Source organism: Scyliorhinus torazame, chromosome 7, assembly GCF_047496885.1.
Source record: "Scyliorhinus torazame isolate Kashiwa2021f chromosome 7, sScyTor2.1, whole genome shotgun sequence".
NCBI lineage: Eukaryota > Metazoa > Chordata > Chondrichthyes > Carcharhiniformes > Scyliorhinidae > Scyliorhinus > Scyliorhinus torazame.
Window position 1 is genome coordinate 12,049,584 of NC_092713.1, and position 16,189 is coordinate 12,065,772.

Sequence of the window (16,189 nt, forward strand, 5' to 3'; positions counted from 1 at the left end):
CAGGTTAAAGTCCAACAGGTTTGTTTCGATGTCACTAGCTTTCGGAGCGCTGCTCCTTCCTCAGGTGAATGAAGAGGTATGTTCCAGAAACATTTATATAGACAAATTCAAAGATGCCAGACAATATTTTGAATGCGAGCATTTGCAGGTACTTAAGTGTTTACAGATCCAGAGATAGGGGTAACCCCAGGTTAAAGAGGTGTAATTGTCTCAATCCAGGATAGTTGGTAGGATTTTGCAAGCCCAGGCCAGATGGTTGGCGGGGGTGGTGGGTGGGGGGGGGGGGGGGGATGCGGGTGTGTGTGAATGTAATGCAACATGAATCCAAGGTTCCGGTTGAGGCCGTACTCGTGTGTGTGGAACTTGGCTATAAGCTTCTGCTCGGCGATTCTGCGTTGTCACGCGTCCTGAACGCCGCCTTGGAGAACGCTTACCCGGAGATCAGAGGCTGAATGCCCTTGACTGCTGAAGTGTTCCCCGACTGGAAGGGAACGTTCCTGCCTGGCGATTGTCGCGCGATGTCCGTTCACCCGTTGTCGCAGCGTCTGCATGGTCTACCAATCAGAGTACACTTGCCAACCAATCAGGACCCTCTTCCCATGCAGTACAAATTGTTGTTCCCTTTGAGATTTGGTATTCTTGTGAATCTGCCCTGATGAGTGCAAGGTGAAAAGCTTCGACACGTTGTCTCATATTTAGCAAAACCTAAGCTCTGTACAACCAAGCGGCCATTGATAAAAAGGAAGTTGATTAAGAACACTGACAGCGGCACTTTGCATTGTTGTACGACAAAATATGCTGAAGATAAATGCAATAATCTCAGCAGTATTCGTGATTGTCAACTTGGCAGTCAGCAACATTGCCATATTTAACCACTGCCTTGTGTCCCACTACGAGGAACTGGTTATTCCACCTCAGTGGAGATTTATTTGGGAAACAAAGTGATGTGCTGGGCTGCGTTCTCTAAAAATCTTACAAGGATTACAACTCCTCAGAGGTTTCTGCAGAGGACGTGCTCTCTATTCCCAAATGTATCGGAGTCCTGTGGTACGCGGTGTATTTTAGGTGGAAGCATTGACTGTTGCAAGTATGTGATTCCGACCTTGGTTGACATTTCTGTAACGCTTTAGGGCGAGTCATTTATTTTGTAACAATTTTCTTTTACAAAGTAGGAGAGGAACTGTAGTGAAATCAACATGCAAAGTTAAAGATGTTGTACAGAGATAAAGGAGCATTGCAGGAGCACGTACGTGCTCAGGTTTTGCACTGAGTGCTGAATTTGGTGCATTTGAGTGCGATAGTGAGAGTTTGGTGACCGAGGGAGTATAAGGCTTCATTTTTATCTAAAGTTTAGTCTTTCTTTTATTTAGTTAATTAACTTAAAAGTTGCTGTTTGGTTTAGAAGAAGGTGAATTTTCAATAAGCTTTAAACCGGCTTCTACTTGTAGGCACTTGCAGCTGGAGCTTGTTAATTAGTTAATTGGATTAGGCCAGGTTTTCAGAGGCTAGATTCACAGTATAAAAGTGATCCCCTACAGTGCAGACTTTGTTTGCACTGAGTGCTGAATTTGGTGCATTTGAGTGCGATAGTGAGAGTTTGGTGACCGAGGGAGTGCTGAATTTGGTGCATTTGAGTGCGATAGTGAGAGTTTGACCGAGGGAGTGCTGAATTTGGTGCATTTGAGTGCGATAGTGAGAGTTTGGTGACCGAGGGAGTGCTGAATTTGGTGCATTTGAGTGCGATAGTGAGAGTTTGGTGACCGAGGGAGTGCTGAATTTGGTGCATTTGAGTGCGATAGTGAGAGTTTGGTGACCGAGGGAGTTAGGTGAGGAGGGAGTAAGGCGCTCCTTTCATTTTGTTTCCGACATTTCCGCAAAGAGTGCGAAGAGAGCCAGGAGTTTACAGAAAGTGTAGCTGACTGGGAGCAGGGTCGGTGGGCGGAGATCTAGTTAGTCCACAGGGCAGCTATATTCTGTCAGGTAAGAGGGGATGGAGGCTAGGCCAGTTACATGCTCCTCCTGTAGGATGTGGGTGGTGAGGGATACCACCGGTGTCCCCACTGACTATACCTGCGGGAAGTGCACCCAACTTCAGCTCCTCAAAGACCGTGTTAGGGAACTGGAGCTGAAGCTGGATGAACTTCGGATCATCCGGGAGGCAGAGGGGGTGATTGAGAAGAGTTACAAGGAGGTAACCACACCCAAGGTACAGGACAAGAATAGCTGGGTTACAGTCAGGGGGAAAAAAACAAACAGGCAGAAAGTGCAGGGATCCCTCGTGGCCGTTCCCCTTCAAAACAAGTATACCGTTTTGGATGCTGTTGGGGGGGATGACCTACCGGGGGAAGGCCCTAGCAGCCAGGTCTCTGGCACTGAGTCTGGCTCTGGGGCTCAGAAGGGAAGGGGGGAGAATAGTAAAGCAATAGTTGTAGGAGATTCAATGGTTAGGGGAATAGATAGGAGATTCTGTGGTCGCGAGCGAGACTCCCGGAAGGTATGTTGCCTCCCGGGTGCCAGGGCCAGGGATGTCTCGGATCGTGTCTTCAGGATCCTTAAGGGGGAGGGTGAGCAGCCAGAAGTCGTGGTGCACATTGGTACCAACGACATAGGTAGGAAAAGGGGTGTGGAGGTAATAAACAAGTTTAGGGAGTTAGGCTGGAAGTTAAAAGCCAGGACAGACAGAGTTGTCATCTCTGGTTTGTTGCCGGTGCCACGTGATAGCGAGGCTAGGAATAGGGAGAGAGTGCATTTGAACACGTGGCTGCAGGAATGGTGTAGGAGGGAGGGCTTCAGGTATTTGGATAATTGGAGCGCATTCTGGGGAAGGTGGGACCTGTACAAGCAGGACGGGTTGCATCTGAACCAGAGGGGCACCAATATCCTGGGAGGGAGGTTTTCTAGTACTCTTCGGGAGGGTTTAAACTAATTTGGCAGGGGAATGGGAACAGGATTTGTAGTCCAGCAACTAAGGTAGCCGATATTCAGGACGCCAAAGCGTGTAATGAGGCAGTGGGGAAGGGAACACTGACAAAGGAGAGTACTTGCAGGCACGGAGAGGGGTTGAAGTGTGTATACTTCAACGCAAGAAGCATCAGGAATAAGGTGGGTGAACTTAAGGCATGGATCGGTACTTGGGACTACGATGTGGTGGCCATCACGGAAACTTGGATAGAAGAGGGGCAGAAATGGTTGTTGGAGGTCCCTGGTTATAGATGTTTCAATAAGATTAGGGAGGGTGGTAAAAGAGGTGGGGGGGGGTGGCATTATTAATTAGAGATAGTATAACAGCTGCAGAAAGGCAGTTCGAGGAGTATCAGCCTACTGAGGTAGTATGGGTTGAAGTCAGAAATAGGAAAGGAGCAGTCACCTTGTTAGGAGTTTTCTATAGGCCCCCCAATAGTAGCAGAGATGTGGAGGAACAGATTGGGAAACAGATTTTGGAAAGGTGCAGAAGTCATAGGGTAGTACTCATGGGCGACTTTAACTTCCCAAATATTGAGTGGAAACTCTTTAGATCAAATAGTTTGGATGGGGTGGTGTTTGTGCAGTGTGTCCAGGAAGCTTTTCTAACGCAGTATGTAGATTGTCCGACCAGAGGAGGGGCAATATTGGATTTAGTACTGGGTAATGAGCCAGGGCAAGTGATAGATTTGTTAGTGGGGGAGCATTTTGGAGATAGTGACCACAATTCTGTGACTTTCACTTTAGTAATGGAGAGGGCTAGGTACGTGCAACAGGGCAAGGTTTACAATTGGGGGAAGGGTAAATACGATGTTGTCAGACAAGAATTGAAGTGCATAAGTTGGGAACATAGGCTGGCAGGGAAGGACACAAATGAAATGTGGAACTTGTTCAAGGAACAGGTGCTCCGTGTCCTTGATATGTATGTCCCTGTCAGGCAGGGAAGAGATGGTCGAGTGAGGGAACCATGGTTGACAAGAGAGGTTGAATGTCTTGTTAAGAGGAAAAAGGTGACTTACGTAAGGCTGAGGAAACAAGGTTCAGACAGGGCATTGGAGGGATACAAGATAGCCAGGAGGGAACTGAAGAAAGGGATTAGGAGAGCTAAGAGAGGGCATGAACAATCTTTGGCGGGTAGGATCAAGGAAAACCCCAAGGCCTTTTACACATATGTGAGAAATATGAGAATGACTAGAGCGAGGGTAGGTCCGATCAAGGACAGTAGCGGGAGATTGCGTATTGAGTCTGAAGAGATAGGAGAGGTCTTGAACGAGTACTTTTCTTCTGTATTTACAAATGAGAGGGGCGATATTGTTGGAGAGGACAGTGTGAAACAGATTGGTAAGCTCAAGGAAATACTTGTTAGGAAGATGTGTTGGGCATTTTGAAAAACTTGAGGATAGACAAGTCCCCCGGGCCTGACGTGATATATCCAAGGATTCTATGGGAAGCAAGAGATGAAATTGCAGAGCCGTTGGCAATGATCTTTTCGTCCTCACTGTCAACAGGGGTGGTACCAGGGGATTGGAGAGTGGCGAATGTCGTGCCCCTGTTCAAAAAAGGGACTAGGGATAACCCTGGGAATTACAGGCCAGTTAGTCTTACTTCGGTGGTAGGCAAAGTAATGGAAAGGGTACTGAAGGATAGGATTTCTGAGCATCTGGAAAGACACTGCTTGATTAGGGATAGTCAGCACGGATTTGTGAGGGGTAGGTCTTGCCTTACAAATCTTATTGAATTCTTTGAGGAGGTGACCAAGCATGTGGATGAAGGTAAAGCAGTGGATGTAGTGTACATGGATTTTAGTAAGGCATTTGATAAAGTTCCCCATGGTAGGCTTATGCAGAAAGTAAGGAGGCATGGGATAGTGGGAAATTTGGCCAGTTGGATAACGAACTGGCTAACCGATAGAAGTCAGAGAGTGGTGGTGGATGGCAAATATTCAGCCTGGATCCCAGTTACCAGTGGCGTACCGCAGGGATCAGTTCTGGGTCCTCTGCAGTTTGTGATTTTCATTAATGACTTGGATGAGGGAGTTGAAGGGTGGGTCAGTAAATTTGCAGATGATACGAAGATTGGTGGAGTTTTGGATAGTAAGGAGGGCTGTTGTCGGCTGCAAAGAGACATAGATAGGATGCAGAGCTGGGCTGAGAAGTGGCAGATGGAGTTTAACCCTGAAAAGTGTGAGGTTGTCCATTTTGGAAGGACAAATATGAATGCGGAATACAGGGTTAACGGTAGAGTTCTTGGCAATGTGGAGGAGCAGAGAGATCTTGGGGTCTATGTTCATACATCTTTGAAAGTTGCCACTCAAGTGGATAGAGCTGTGAAGAAGGCCTATGGTGTGCTCGCGTTCATTAACAGAGGGATTGAATTTAAGAGCCGTGAGGTGATGATGCAGCTGTACAAAACTTTGGTAAGGCCACATTTGGAGTACTGTGTACAGTTCTGGTCGCCTCATTTTAGGAAGGATGTGGAAGCTTTGGAAAAGGTGCAAAGAAGATTTACCAGGATGTTGCCTGGAATGGAGAGTAGGTCTTACGAGGAAAGGTTGAGGGTGCTAGGCCTTTTCTCATTAGAACGGAGAAGGATGAGGGGCGCCTTGATAGAGGTTTATAAGATGATCAGGGGAATAGATAGAGTAGACAGTCAGAGACTTTTTCCCCGGGTGGATCAAACCATTACAAGGGGACATAAATTTAAGGTGAAAGGTGGAAGATATAGGAGGGATATCAGAGGTAGGTTCTTTACCCAGAGAGTAGTGGGGGCATGGAATGCACTGCCTGTGGAAGTAGTTGAGTCGGAAACATTAGGGACCTTCAAGCAGCTATTGGATAGGTACATGGATTACGGTTAAATGATATAGTGTAGATTTATTTGTTCTCAAGGGCAGCACGGTAGCATTGTGGATAGCACAATTGCTTCACAGCTCCAGGGTCCCAGGTTCGATTCTGGCTTGGGTCACTGACTGTGCGGAGTCTGCACGTCCTCCCCGTGTCTGCGTGGGTTTCCTCCGGGTGCTCCGGTTTCCTCCCACAATCCAAAGATGTGCAGGTTAGGTGAATTGGCCAATGATAAATTGCCCTTAATGTCCAAATTGCCCTTGGTGTTGGGTGAAGGTGTTGAGTTTGGGTAGGGTGCTCTTTCTAAGAGCCGGTGCTGACTCAAAGGGCCGAATGGCCTCCTTCTGCACTGTAAATTCAATGATAATCTATGATTAATCTAGGACAAAGGTTCGGCACAACATCGTGGGCCGAAGGGCCTGTACTGTGCTGTATTTTCTATGTTCTATGTTCTATGTAGCGACCTCACCCCAACTTAGTGTCATAATGGCGTAGAATCTACAGTACTGAAGGAGGCCATTCGGCCCATCAAGTCTGCACCGGCCCTTGGAAACAGCACACCACCCAAGCCCACACCTCCACCCTATCCCCATAACCCAACCTAACCTAACCTTTGGACACTGAGGGCAATTTAGAATGGCCAATCCACCTAACCTGCACATCTTTGGACTGTGGGAGGAAACCGGAGCACCAGGAGGAAACCCACGCACACACGGGGAGAACATGCAGACTCCGCACAGACAGTGACCTAAGCTGGGAATCGAACCCGGGACACTGGCGCTGTGAAGCAACAGTGCTAAACACGGTGCTACCGTGCTGCCCTTACAAATACCTCAAAGCGCTGCATTCCATGAACTACTATATAAGTGCAAGGATTTGGGGATTTTGGGCCTTTTCTCCCTGAACTTGCTCTCCTCCATCACCTCGCTCCTCCAACATAGAGGAGGTCCACTCCTCCAACACCCTCAACACCTCGCCCTCTTCCCACAGCACCTTCCCATGCAATCGCAGAAGGTGTAACACCTGCCCCTTTACCTCCTCCCTGCTCACCAGCCCAGGACCTAAACACTCTTTTCAGACGAGGCAGTGCCTGATGTGCACCTCCTTCAATCTGGTCTATTGCATTCGCTGCTCCCAGTGCGGTCTACTCTACATTGGAGAGACTAAACACAGACTGGGTGACCGCTTTGCAGAACACCTCCGGTCCGTCCACAGGCAGGACCCAGACCTTCCTGTCGCTGCCATTCCAACACCGCCCTGCTCTCACGTCCACATGTCCGTCCTTGGCCTGCTGCAATGTTCCCGTGAAGCCCAGCGCAAACTGGAGGAACAGCATCTCCCGATGAGGCACGTTACAGCCTTCCGGGGTACGCGTCGAGCTGCGTGTACCGATTGATGGTCTGCCTGTAGTCCACGGCCATTCTGTGTTTCTCCTCAGTTTTAACCACTACCACTTGGGCTCTCCAGGGGCTGTTGCTGGCCTCGATGATGCCCTCCCGAAGCAGCCGCTGGACCTCGGAGCTGATGAAGGCCCTGCCCCGGGTGCTGTACCGTCTGCTCCTGGTGGCGATGGGTTTGCAATCCGGGGTTAGATTAGCGAAGAGGGAAGGTGGATCGACCTTTAGGGTCGCGAGGCCGCACACGGTGAGGGGTGGTAGGGGCCCGCCGAATTTGAGGGTTAGGCTCTGGAGGTTACACTGGAAGTCCAGGCGAGTAGTAGGGCAGCGCAGAGGTTAGGGAGGACGTAGAGGCGGAAGCCGCCGAATTCTACGCCCTGGACCGTGAGTGTGACCATGCAGAACCCCGGATCGCAACGGAATGGGATCCGGAGGCAGGGAAATTCTTTGTTTGGCTGGGTGTACCGCGAGGGAGCAGCACCTTACCGTATCCGGGTGTATGAAGCTTTTGGTGCTCCCGGAGTCCAGCAGGCAAGAGGTCACATGGCCGTTGATTTTCACACTGGTCGATGCGGTGGCCAGGTTGTGCGGACGAGGCTGGTTGATCGTCACTGAGGCGAGTCGTGGTCGGTTGTCGCTGACTTCGGATGATGGGGAGCCTGGGGGGCCCAGGTCCTGGAATGCTGTCGGTGTCCATGTCCCGTTGGGGAGACAAGATGGCGGCGCCTGAAGATCCTGCGGGGGACAAAATGGCGGCGCCCATGGGCCGCGCGTTGCGGGGATTGGACAAGATGGCGGTGCTCATGGGCCGCACATGGACTGAGGGGGGGAAGATGGCGGCGCCCACTGGCCGCGTGTGACCCCGGGAGGTGAAGATGGCGGCGCCATTGTGTGTAGGCTAGGGGGGTGGGGGTGATAGCGGCGACTGCACGGGCCTGGCACACTGCGGCAAAGTGGCCCCTTTTTGCCGCAAGCCTTGCAAATGGCCGCGCGGGCCGGGCAGCGTTGGCGCGGTGCTTCTGCTGGCCGCAGAGGTAACATCGGGGACCCCCGGGGTGCGCGGGCAGGCGTGTGGCGCAGGCGTACTGGCTGGGTAAGGCCCCCGCTGGGGCAGCCGTCTGTGGGGTCCACGAGGGGTAGGAGGGGTGGGCCGCGCGGCTGGTGGGGTAGGCCTAAATATTACGTGAGGCAACCGTCATGGAGAGCGCTAGCTTCCTTGTTTCAGCTAGGTCGAGCGTGGCCCCTTCTAACAATCTTTGGCGTATGAGGTCCGTCCCAATCCCCGTTACGACCGCGCCCCGCATAAGAAGGTTGGAATGTTCAGTGGCCGTAACGGCCTGTCAGTCACAGTCCCGGACGAGTGGGATTAGGGCCCGCCAGAAGTCTTCTATGGACTGACCAGGGAGTTGAGAGCGAGTGGCGAGTACGTGCCTGGCGAAGAGCGTGTTCGTTTTCTGTGCATAGTTTTCTTTGAGAAGCGCCATGGCGTCGGCGTAGTTCGGGGCGTCCTGGATCAGCGGAAACACGTTGGAGCTCAACCTTGAGTACAGGATCTGTATCTTCTGAGCCTCCGGAACAGGGGTGGTCGCTGAGTTGATGGACGCCTTGAAGCAATCCCAGTGATTAAATGCCTTTTTGGCGTCGCTTGATTGCGGATCCAGCTGCAGGCGATCTGGTTTGATTCGGAGGTCCATCTTTTAGAAAATCTTAGAGCAATAAATTGATGCACGATCAATTGAACAAAGACTAGAGTTGGATACAACTGAGGCTTTATTGCTCTGAAATGAGTGGCCTCCCACAGCAGCTGGTGAAATGGCTGCTGAATGGAGGACACGCATATTTAGACTCCGCCTACCGGGCGGAGCCAGCAGGCAGGTCCTACCTTACATCACCTAATACAGGGGCAACAGTGGTTTACCACAGTAGCCATGTCTGCAAGTGTAGTGGGCAGGTGGGCCCGTCCAAATAAAGAGCTTAGGTGCCGCTGTGTCTGGTAAACAAGTGTGTTGACAGCATTGTTCTATTGTTCCTGGGATGGCCTGGAGATGGCCTTTTTTCTGGGCTGTTAAAAATGTCTGTGCTGCAGCTTTTAATGTATCTGCAAGCTGCAGCCTGTCTGTCCCTGACTTTGATCCTTTTTCCCAGGGTTCTTTGCAGGAGGCCATTTTATATGGCCACACTGTGAAGGGCCTTGGGATATCTTATTCTGTTAAAGGTGCCCTCTCTCTCTTACTCTCTCTCTCTCTGTCTCTCTCTCCCTCTCTCCCTCTCTCTGTCTCCCTCTCTCTGTCTGTCTCTCTCTCTCTCTCACTACCTCTCTCTCTCTCTTTCTCTCTCTTTCTCTCTCTGTCTCTATCTCTCACTGTCTCTCTCACTGTCTCTTGTCTGTCTGTCTGTCTATCTCTCCCTCTCTCTCTCTCTCTATCAAGTGGGTGTTTTTCTCAGCTCTTCTTTGCCACTGTTGTTATTTGTCAACTATATATGATGCAACCATCAATTAACTCGAGACGGGAGTAGAAGTAAACTGTGGCTTTAATCAACGTAGAACAGTGCCTGCCTGCGACTGATCCAATAATGAGAACCGCCTACAGGTCGACTGCTCTTTATACCTCCCTTCAAGGGGAGGAGCCATGGGCGGAGCCCATACAGGCCCCAACATGTTCCCCTATGGACAATGCCATACAAAGGCCCATAGGAGGAGCCCACAAGGGCAACAGCATAGCACAGATACAAATACAATGGTGGATTATTGGCATAATACATTCACCACAAGATATTTAATGGTATGAGATGCTGGACATTAATGAGGGTTTCACTTGTGCTCCTCGAAAGAGGAACATACATTAGTTGTGGGGTTAGAAGATGCTTGCTGGTAATGTGCATCTCTATAAATAAATATAAATAAAAGCTTTACTTCAATTTTGCACGTAAATAATTGTAATAAATTGGTTCAAAGTGGCACTTCCCAGCAGTGTTATCAAGCATAACTCAAACACATAAAGATTTATTAGAAGAGGTTACGAAATGCTTGATAAAAGAGGTGGTTTTCGTGCGGCATATACAAACGGGTTAGAGCGAGGTAGAGTGGAGGAGAGGTTTAGGGAGGAAATTTGAGAGCTGAGGCCCCAGGGAGGGGCTTGGACATAGAGGGCTCAGAATGTTAAAAATTGACTCACTGCCTAATGGGGTTCCAAAGTATAAGCAAACACAGAATGAGTGACTAATGAATCTCAAGAGTTAAGTTTCAATATAAAATATTAATCACCCTAATCAATAGCCTGAGGGGCACCGATCCTCGACAATGTAACCACCCATATTCAGGGCTCTTTCTCAACTTTAACTAGAACCGGGGAGAACAAGCTGGGCGGGATTCTCCGCGAACCGGCGGGGCAGGCAACTCCGGCGGGACGGAGCGGCGTGAACCACACCGGCGTCAGGCCGCCCCGAAGGTGCGGAACCCTCCACGCCTTCTGGGGCTAGGCCGGCGTCGGAGTGGTTTGCGCCTCCCCGGCGCGGAAGCAACCTGATGTGACAATATGTTCCTCTGACAGGCACCCACGGTCATGGTGCATAGAGTGTTGACTTCATAAAATATGTATATTAGTATGCTTACATAAAGCATGGCTTCTAACTGAATACAGCCTTGATTAGTAAGTTCGCAGACGACCCAAAAATTGGTGGAGTTGCGGATAGTGAAGACGATTGTCAGAGGACACAGCAGGATATAAACTGATTGGAGTCTTGGGTGGAGAAATGGCAGATGGAGTTTAATCCGCATAAGTGTGAGGTAACGCACTTGGGAAGGTCCAATGCATGTCGGAATTACACAATAAATGGTAGAACTCTTGCGCGTTCTGACAGGCAGAGAGATCTGGCCATGTCCACCGATCACTGAAAGTGGCAACGCATGTGGATAAGGTGGTCAAGAAGGCTACGGCATGCTGGCCTTCACCGGTCGGGGCATTGAATATGAAACTTGGCAAGTCATGCTGCAGCTGTACAGAACCTTAGGCCTCATTTGGAGGATGTGGATGCTTTGGCGAGGGTACAGAAGCGGTTTACTAGGATGTTGCCTGGTACGGAGGGCATTAGCTATGAGGAGAGGTTAGATAAACTCGGTCTGTTCTCACTGGAACGACGGAGGTTGAGAGGCGACCTGATAGAGGTCTACAAGATTATGAGTGGCATGGACAGAGTGGGTAGTCAGATGCTCTTTCCTCGGGTAGGAGAGTCACGTACCAGGGGTCATAGGTTTAAAGTGTGTGGAGAAAAGTTTAGAACAGATGTGCGAGGCAAGTGTTTTACACAGAGTGTGGTAAATATATGGAACTCGCTGCCTGGGGAGGGAGTGGGAGCAGGTACGATAGCGGCATTTAAGGGGCATCTAGACAAATATATGAATAGGGTGGGAACGGAAAGATACAGACTCTAAGGGCAGATGGTTTTAGTTTAGGCAGATACAATGGCTGGCGCAGACTTGGAGGGCCGAAGGGCCCGTTCCTGTGCTGTATTGTTCTTTGTTCTTTTATTGCACAATGGCTTCATAAGACACACACATGAATATGGACCAGCTTGTAAGCTGAGGGAGAGACAGCCAGACTCTGGCTTGAGGAGGCCCCTTCCTCAGGGCAGCTGTTGTCCCCTCTGCCTCCAGGATTGGTCCGCCAAGTCACCCAAAGTCACCCAAATCATGAAATGTGGCAGGCACCACCCGTGCCTCGAGGAACTGTTCGTGCCGACCGCAAGAATTTGGCACCCCAAAGCCCTGTAAAGTGTGGTGGTCAGGAAGTCCAAGTTGCCGTGGCAACATGCACATTTACATGCCTGTTATGGCTGGAGGCAGAGGCTCCAACAATTTTTCCATCATATGGGCTGACCAGGAATCTCGCCAGCCATTGGTGTGAGTTGGAAAGGTTCACACTCTACTGCTCAACCTGTTTGACCTCATTGTGAACTCGCCTTCCTTTTAAATCAAGTCCTGAGTGGGAGTCAAACCCAGAACTTTTGGCTCAGAGGCAGCGATGCTACCAACTGCATCACGGGACTCCACAAAGTGTAAATTCTGAAATTCCCCATGACAGTTCCTTGACCAATCAGAATCAAGCTGTCTGGTTTGAATTTAAACAAAACCGTGGCAATTTACTGATTGCTGGTGCAGTTTCCATGGCAATGCCTCTTCCAATCAGTAAGAAGTCTTACAACACCAGGTTAAAGTCCAACAGGTTTGTTTCGATGTCACTAGCTTTCGGAGCGCTGCTCCTTCCTCAGGTGAATGAAGAGGTATGTTCCAGAAACATTTATATAGACAAATTCAAAGATGCCAGACAATATTTTGAATGCGAGCATTTGCAGGTAATTAAGTGTTTACAGATCCAGAGATAGGGGTAACCCCAGGTTAAAGAGGTGTAATTGTCTCAATCCAGGATAGTTGGTAGGATTTTGCAAGCCCAGGCCAGATGGTTGGCGGGGGTGGTGGGTGGGGGGGGTGCGGGTGTGTGTGAATGTAATGCAACATGAATCCAAGGTTCCGGTTGAGGCCGTACTCGTGTGGGTGGAACTTGGCTATAAGCTTCTGCTCGGCGATTCTGCGTTGTCACGCGTCCTGAACGCCGCCTTGGAGAACGCTTACCCGGAGATCAGAGGCTGAATGCCCTTGACTGCTGAAGTGTTCCCCGACTGGAAGGGAACGTTCCTGCCTGGCGATTGTCGCGCGATGTCCGTTCACCCGTTGTCGCAGCGTCTGCATGGTCTACCAATCAGAGTACACTTGCCAACCAATCAGGACCCTCTTCCCATGCAGTACAAATTGTTGTTCCCTTTGAGATTTGGTATTCTTGTGAATCTGCCCTGATGAGTGCAAGGTGAAAAGCTTCGACAGGTTGTCTCATATTTAGCAAAACCTAAGCTCTGTACAACCAAGCGGCCATTGATAAAAAGGAAGTTGATTAAGAACACTGACAGCGGCACTTTGCATTGTTGTACGACAAAATATGCTGAAGATAAATGCAATAATCTCAGCAGTATTCGTGATTGTCAACTTGGCAGTCAGCAACATTGCCCTATTTAACCACTGCCTTGTGTCCCACTACGAGGAACTGGTTATTCCACCTCAGTGGAGATTTATTTGGGAAACAAAGTGATGTGCTGGGCTGCGTTCTCTAAAAATCTTACAAGGATTACAACTCCTCAGAGGTTTCTGCAGAGGACGTGCTCTCTGTTCCCAAATGTATCGGAGTCCTGTGGTACGCGGTGTATTTTAGGTGGAAGCATTGACTGTTGCAAGTATGTGATTCCGACCTTGGTTGACATTTCTGTAACGCTTTAGGGCGAGTCATTTATTTTGTAACAATTTTCTTTTACAAAGTAGGAGAGGAACTGTAGATAAATCAACATGCAAAGTTAAAGATGTTGTACAGAGATAAAGGAGCATTGCAGGAGCACGTACGTGCTCAGGTTTTGCACTGAGTGCTGAATTTGGTGCATTTGAGTGCGATAGTGAGAGTTTGGTGACCGAGGGAGTATAAGGCTTCATTTTTATCTAAAGTTTAGTCTTTCTTTTATTTAGTTAATTAACTTAAAAGTTGCTGTTTGGTTTAGAAGAAGGTGAATTTTCAATAAGCTTTAAACCGGCTTCTACTTGTAGGCACTTGCAGCTGGAGCTTGTTAATTAGTTAATTGGATTAGGCCAGGTTTTCATAGGCTAGATTCAGAGTATAAAAGTGATCCCCTACAGTGCAGACTTTGTTTGCACTGAGTGCTGAATTTGGTGCATTTGAGTGCGATAGTGAGAGTTTGGTGACCGAGGGAGTGCTGAATTTGGTGCATTTGTGTGCGATAGTGAGAGTTTGACCGAGGGAGTGCTGAATTTGGTGCATTTGAGTGCGATAGTGAGAGTTTGGTGACCGAGGGAGTGCTGAATTTGGTGCATTTGAGTGCGATAGTGAGAGTTTGGTGACCGAGGGAGTGCTGAATTTGGTGCATTTGAGTGCGATAGTGAGAGTTTGGTGACCGAGGGAGTTAGGTGAGGAGGGAGTAAGGCGCTCCTTTCATTTTGTTTCCGACATTTCCGCAAAGAGTGCGAAGAGAGCCAGGAGTTTACAGAAAGTGTAGCTGACTGGGAGCAGGGTCGGTGGGCGGAGATCTAGTTAGTCCACAGGGCAGCTATATTCTGTCAGGTAAGAGGGGATGGAGGCTAGGCCAGTTACATGCTCCTCCTGTAGGATGTGGGTGGTGAGGGATACCACCGGTGTCCCCACTGACTATACCTGCGGGAAGTGCACCCAACTTCAGCTCCTCAAAGACCGTGTTAGGGAACTGGAGCTGAAGCTGGATGAACTTCGGATCATCCGGGAGGCAGAGGGGGTGATTGAGAAGAGTTACAAGGAGGTAACCACACCCAAGGTACAGGACAAGAATAGCTGGGTTACAGTCAGGGGGAAAAAAACAAACAGGCAGAAAGTGCAGCGATCCCTCGTGGCCGTTCCCCTTCAAAACAAGTATACCGTTTTGGATGCTGTTGGGGGGGATGACCTACCGGGGGAAGGCCCTAGCGGCCAGGTCTCTGGCACTGAGTCTGGCTCTGGGGCTCAGAAGGGAAGGGGGGAGAATAGTAAAGCAATAGTTGTAGGAGATTCAATGGTTAGGGGAATAGATAGGAGATTCTGTGGTCGCGAGCGAGACTCCCGGAAGGTATGTTGCCTCCCGGATGCCAGGGCCAGGGATGTCTCGGATCGTGTCTTCAGGATCCTTAAGGGGGAGGGTGAGCAGCCAGAAGTCGTGGTGCACATTGGTACCAACGACATAGGTAGGAAAAGGGGTGTGGAGGTAATAAACAAGTTTCGGGAGTTAGGCTGGAAGTTAAAAGCCAGGACAGACAGAGTTGTCATCTCTGGTTTGTTGCCGGTGCCACGTGATAGCGAGGCTAGGAATAGGGAGAGAGTGCAGTTGAACACGTGGCTGCAGGAATGGTGTAGGAGGGAGGGCTTCAGGTATTTGGATAATTGGAGCGCATTCTGGGGAAGGTGGGACCTGTACAAGCAGGACTGGTTGCATCTGAACCAGAGGGGCACCAATATCCTGGGAGGGAGGTTTTCTAGTACTCTTCGGGAGGGTTTAAACTAATTTGGCAGGGGAATGGGAACCGGATTTGTAGTCCAGCAACTAAGGTAGCCGATATTCAGGACGCCAAAGCGTGTAATGAGGCAGTGGGGAAGGGAACACTGACAAAGGAGAGTACTTGCAGGCACGGAGAGGGGTTGATGTGTGTATACTTCAACGCAAGAAGCATCAGGAATAAGGTGGGTGAACTTAAGGCATGGATCGGTACTTGGGACTACGATGTGGTGGCCATCACGGAAACTTGGATAGAAGAGGGGCAGAAATGGTTGTTGGAGGTCCCTGGTTATGGATGTTTCAATAAGATTAGGGAGGGTGGTAAAAGAGGTGGGGGGGTGGCATTATTAATTAGAGATAGTATAACAGCTGCAGAAAGGCAGTTCGAGGAGTATCAGCCGACTGAGGTAGTATGGGTTGAAGTCAGAAATAGGAAAGGAGCAGTCACCTTGTTCGGAGTTTTCTATAGGCCCCCCAATAGTAGCAGAGATGTGGAGGAACAGATTGGGAAACAGATTTTGGAAAGGTGCAGAAGTCATAGGGTAGTAGTCATGGGTGACTTTAACTTCCCAAATATTGAGTGGAAACTCTTTAGATCAAATAGTTTGGATGGGGTGGTGTTTGTGCAGTGTGTCCAGGAAGCTTTTCTAACGCAGTATGTAGATTGTCCGACCAGAGGAGGGGCAATATTGGATTTAGTACTGGGTAATGAGCCAGGGCAAGTGATAGATTTGTTAGTGGGGGAGCATTTTGGAGATAGTGACCACAATTCTGTGACTTTCACTTTAGTAATGGAGAGGGATAGGTACGTGCAACAGGGCAAGGTTTACAATTGGGGGAAGGGTAAATACGATGTTGTCAGACAAGAATTGAAGT

At 49.4% G+C, this 16,189-nt stretch overlaps 1 protein-coding gene across 4 annotated transcripts in view; it reads left to right on the forward strand.

The window, feature by feature from the left end:
• lpar3 (lysophosphatidic acid receptor 3) overlaps window positions 1–16,189 on the forward strand; it is a 151,752-nt gene that overhangs the window by 36,609 nt on the left and 98,954 nt on the right. The window contains exon 1 of one of the 4 annotated variants that reach the window (XM_072510325.1): window positions 13,462–13,483. The exons of the other annotated variants lie outside the window; for them this stretch is intronic. The gene's annotated coding sequence lies outside the window, so the exon portion shown is untranslated. Of the gene's footprint in view, window positions 1–13,461; window positions 13,484–16,189 lie in introns of those variants that run through there. 4 annotated transcript variants of the gene reach the window in all.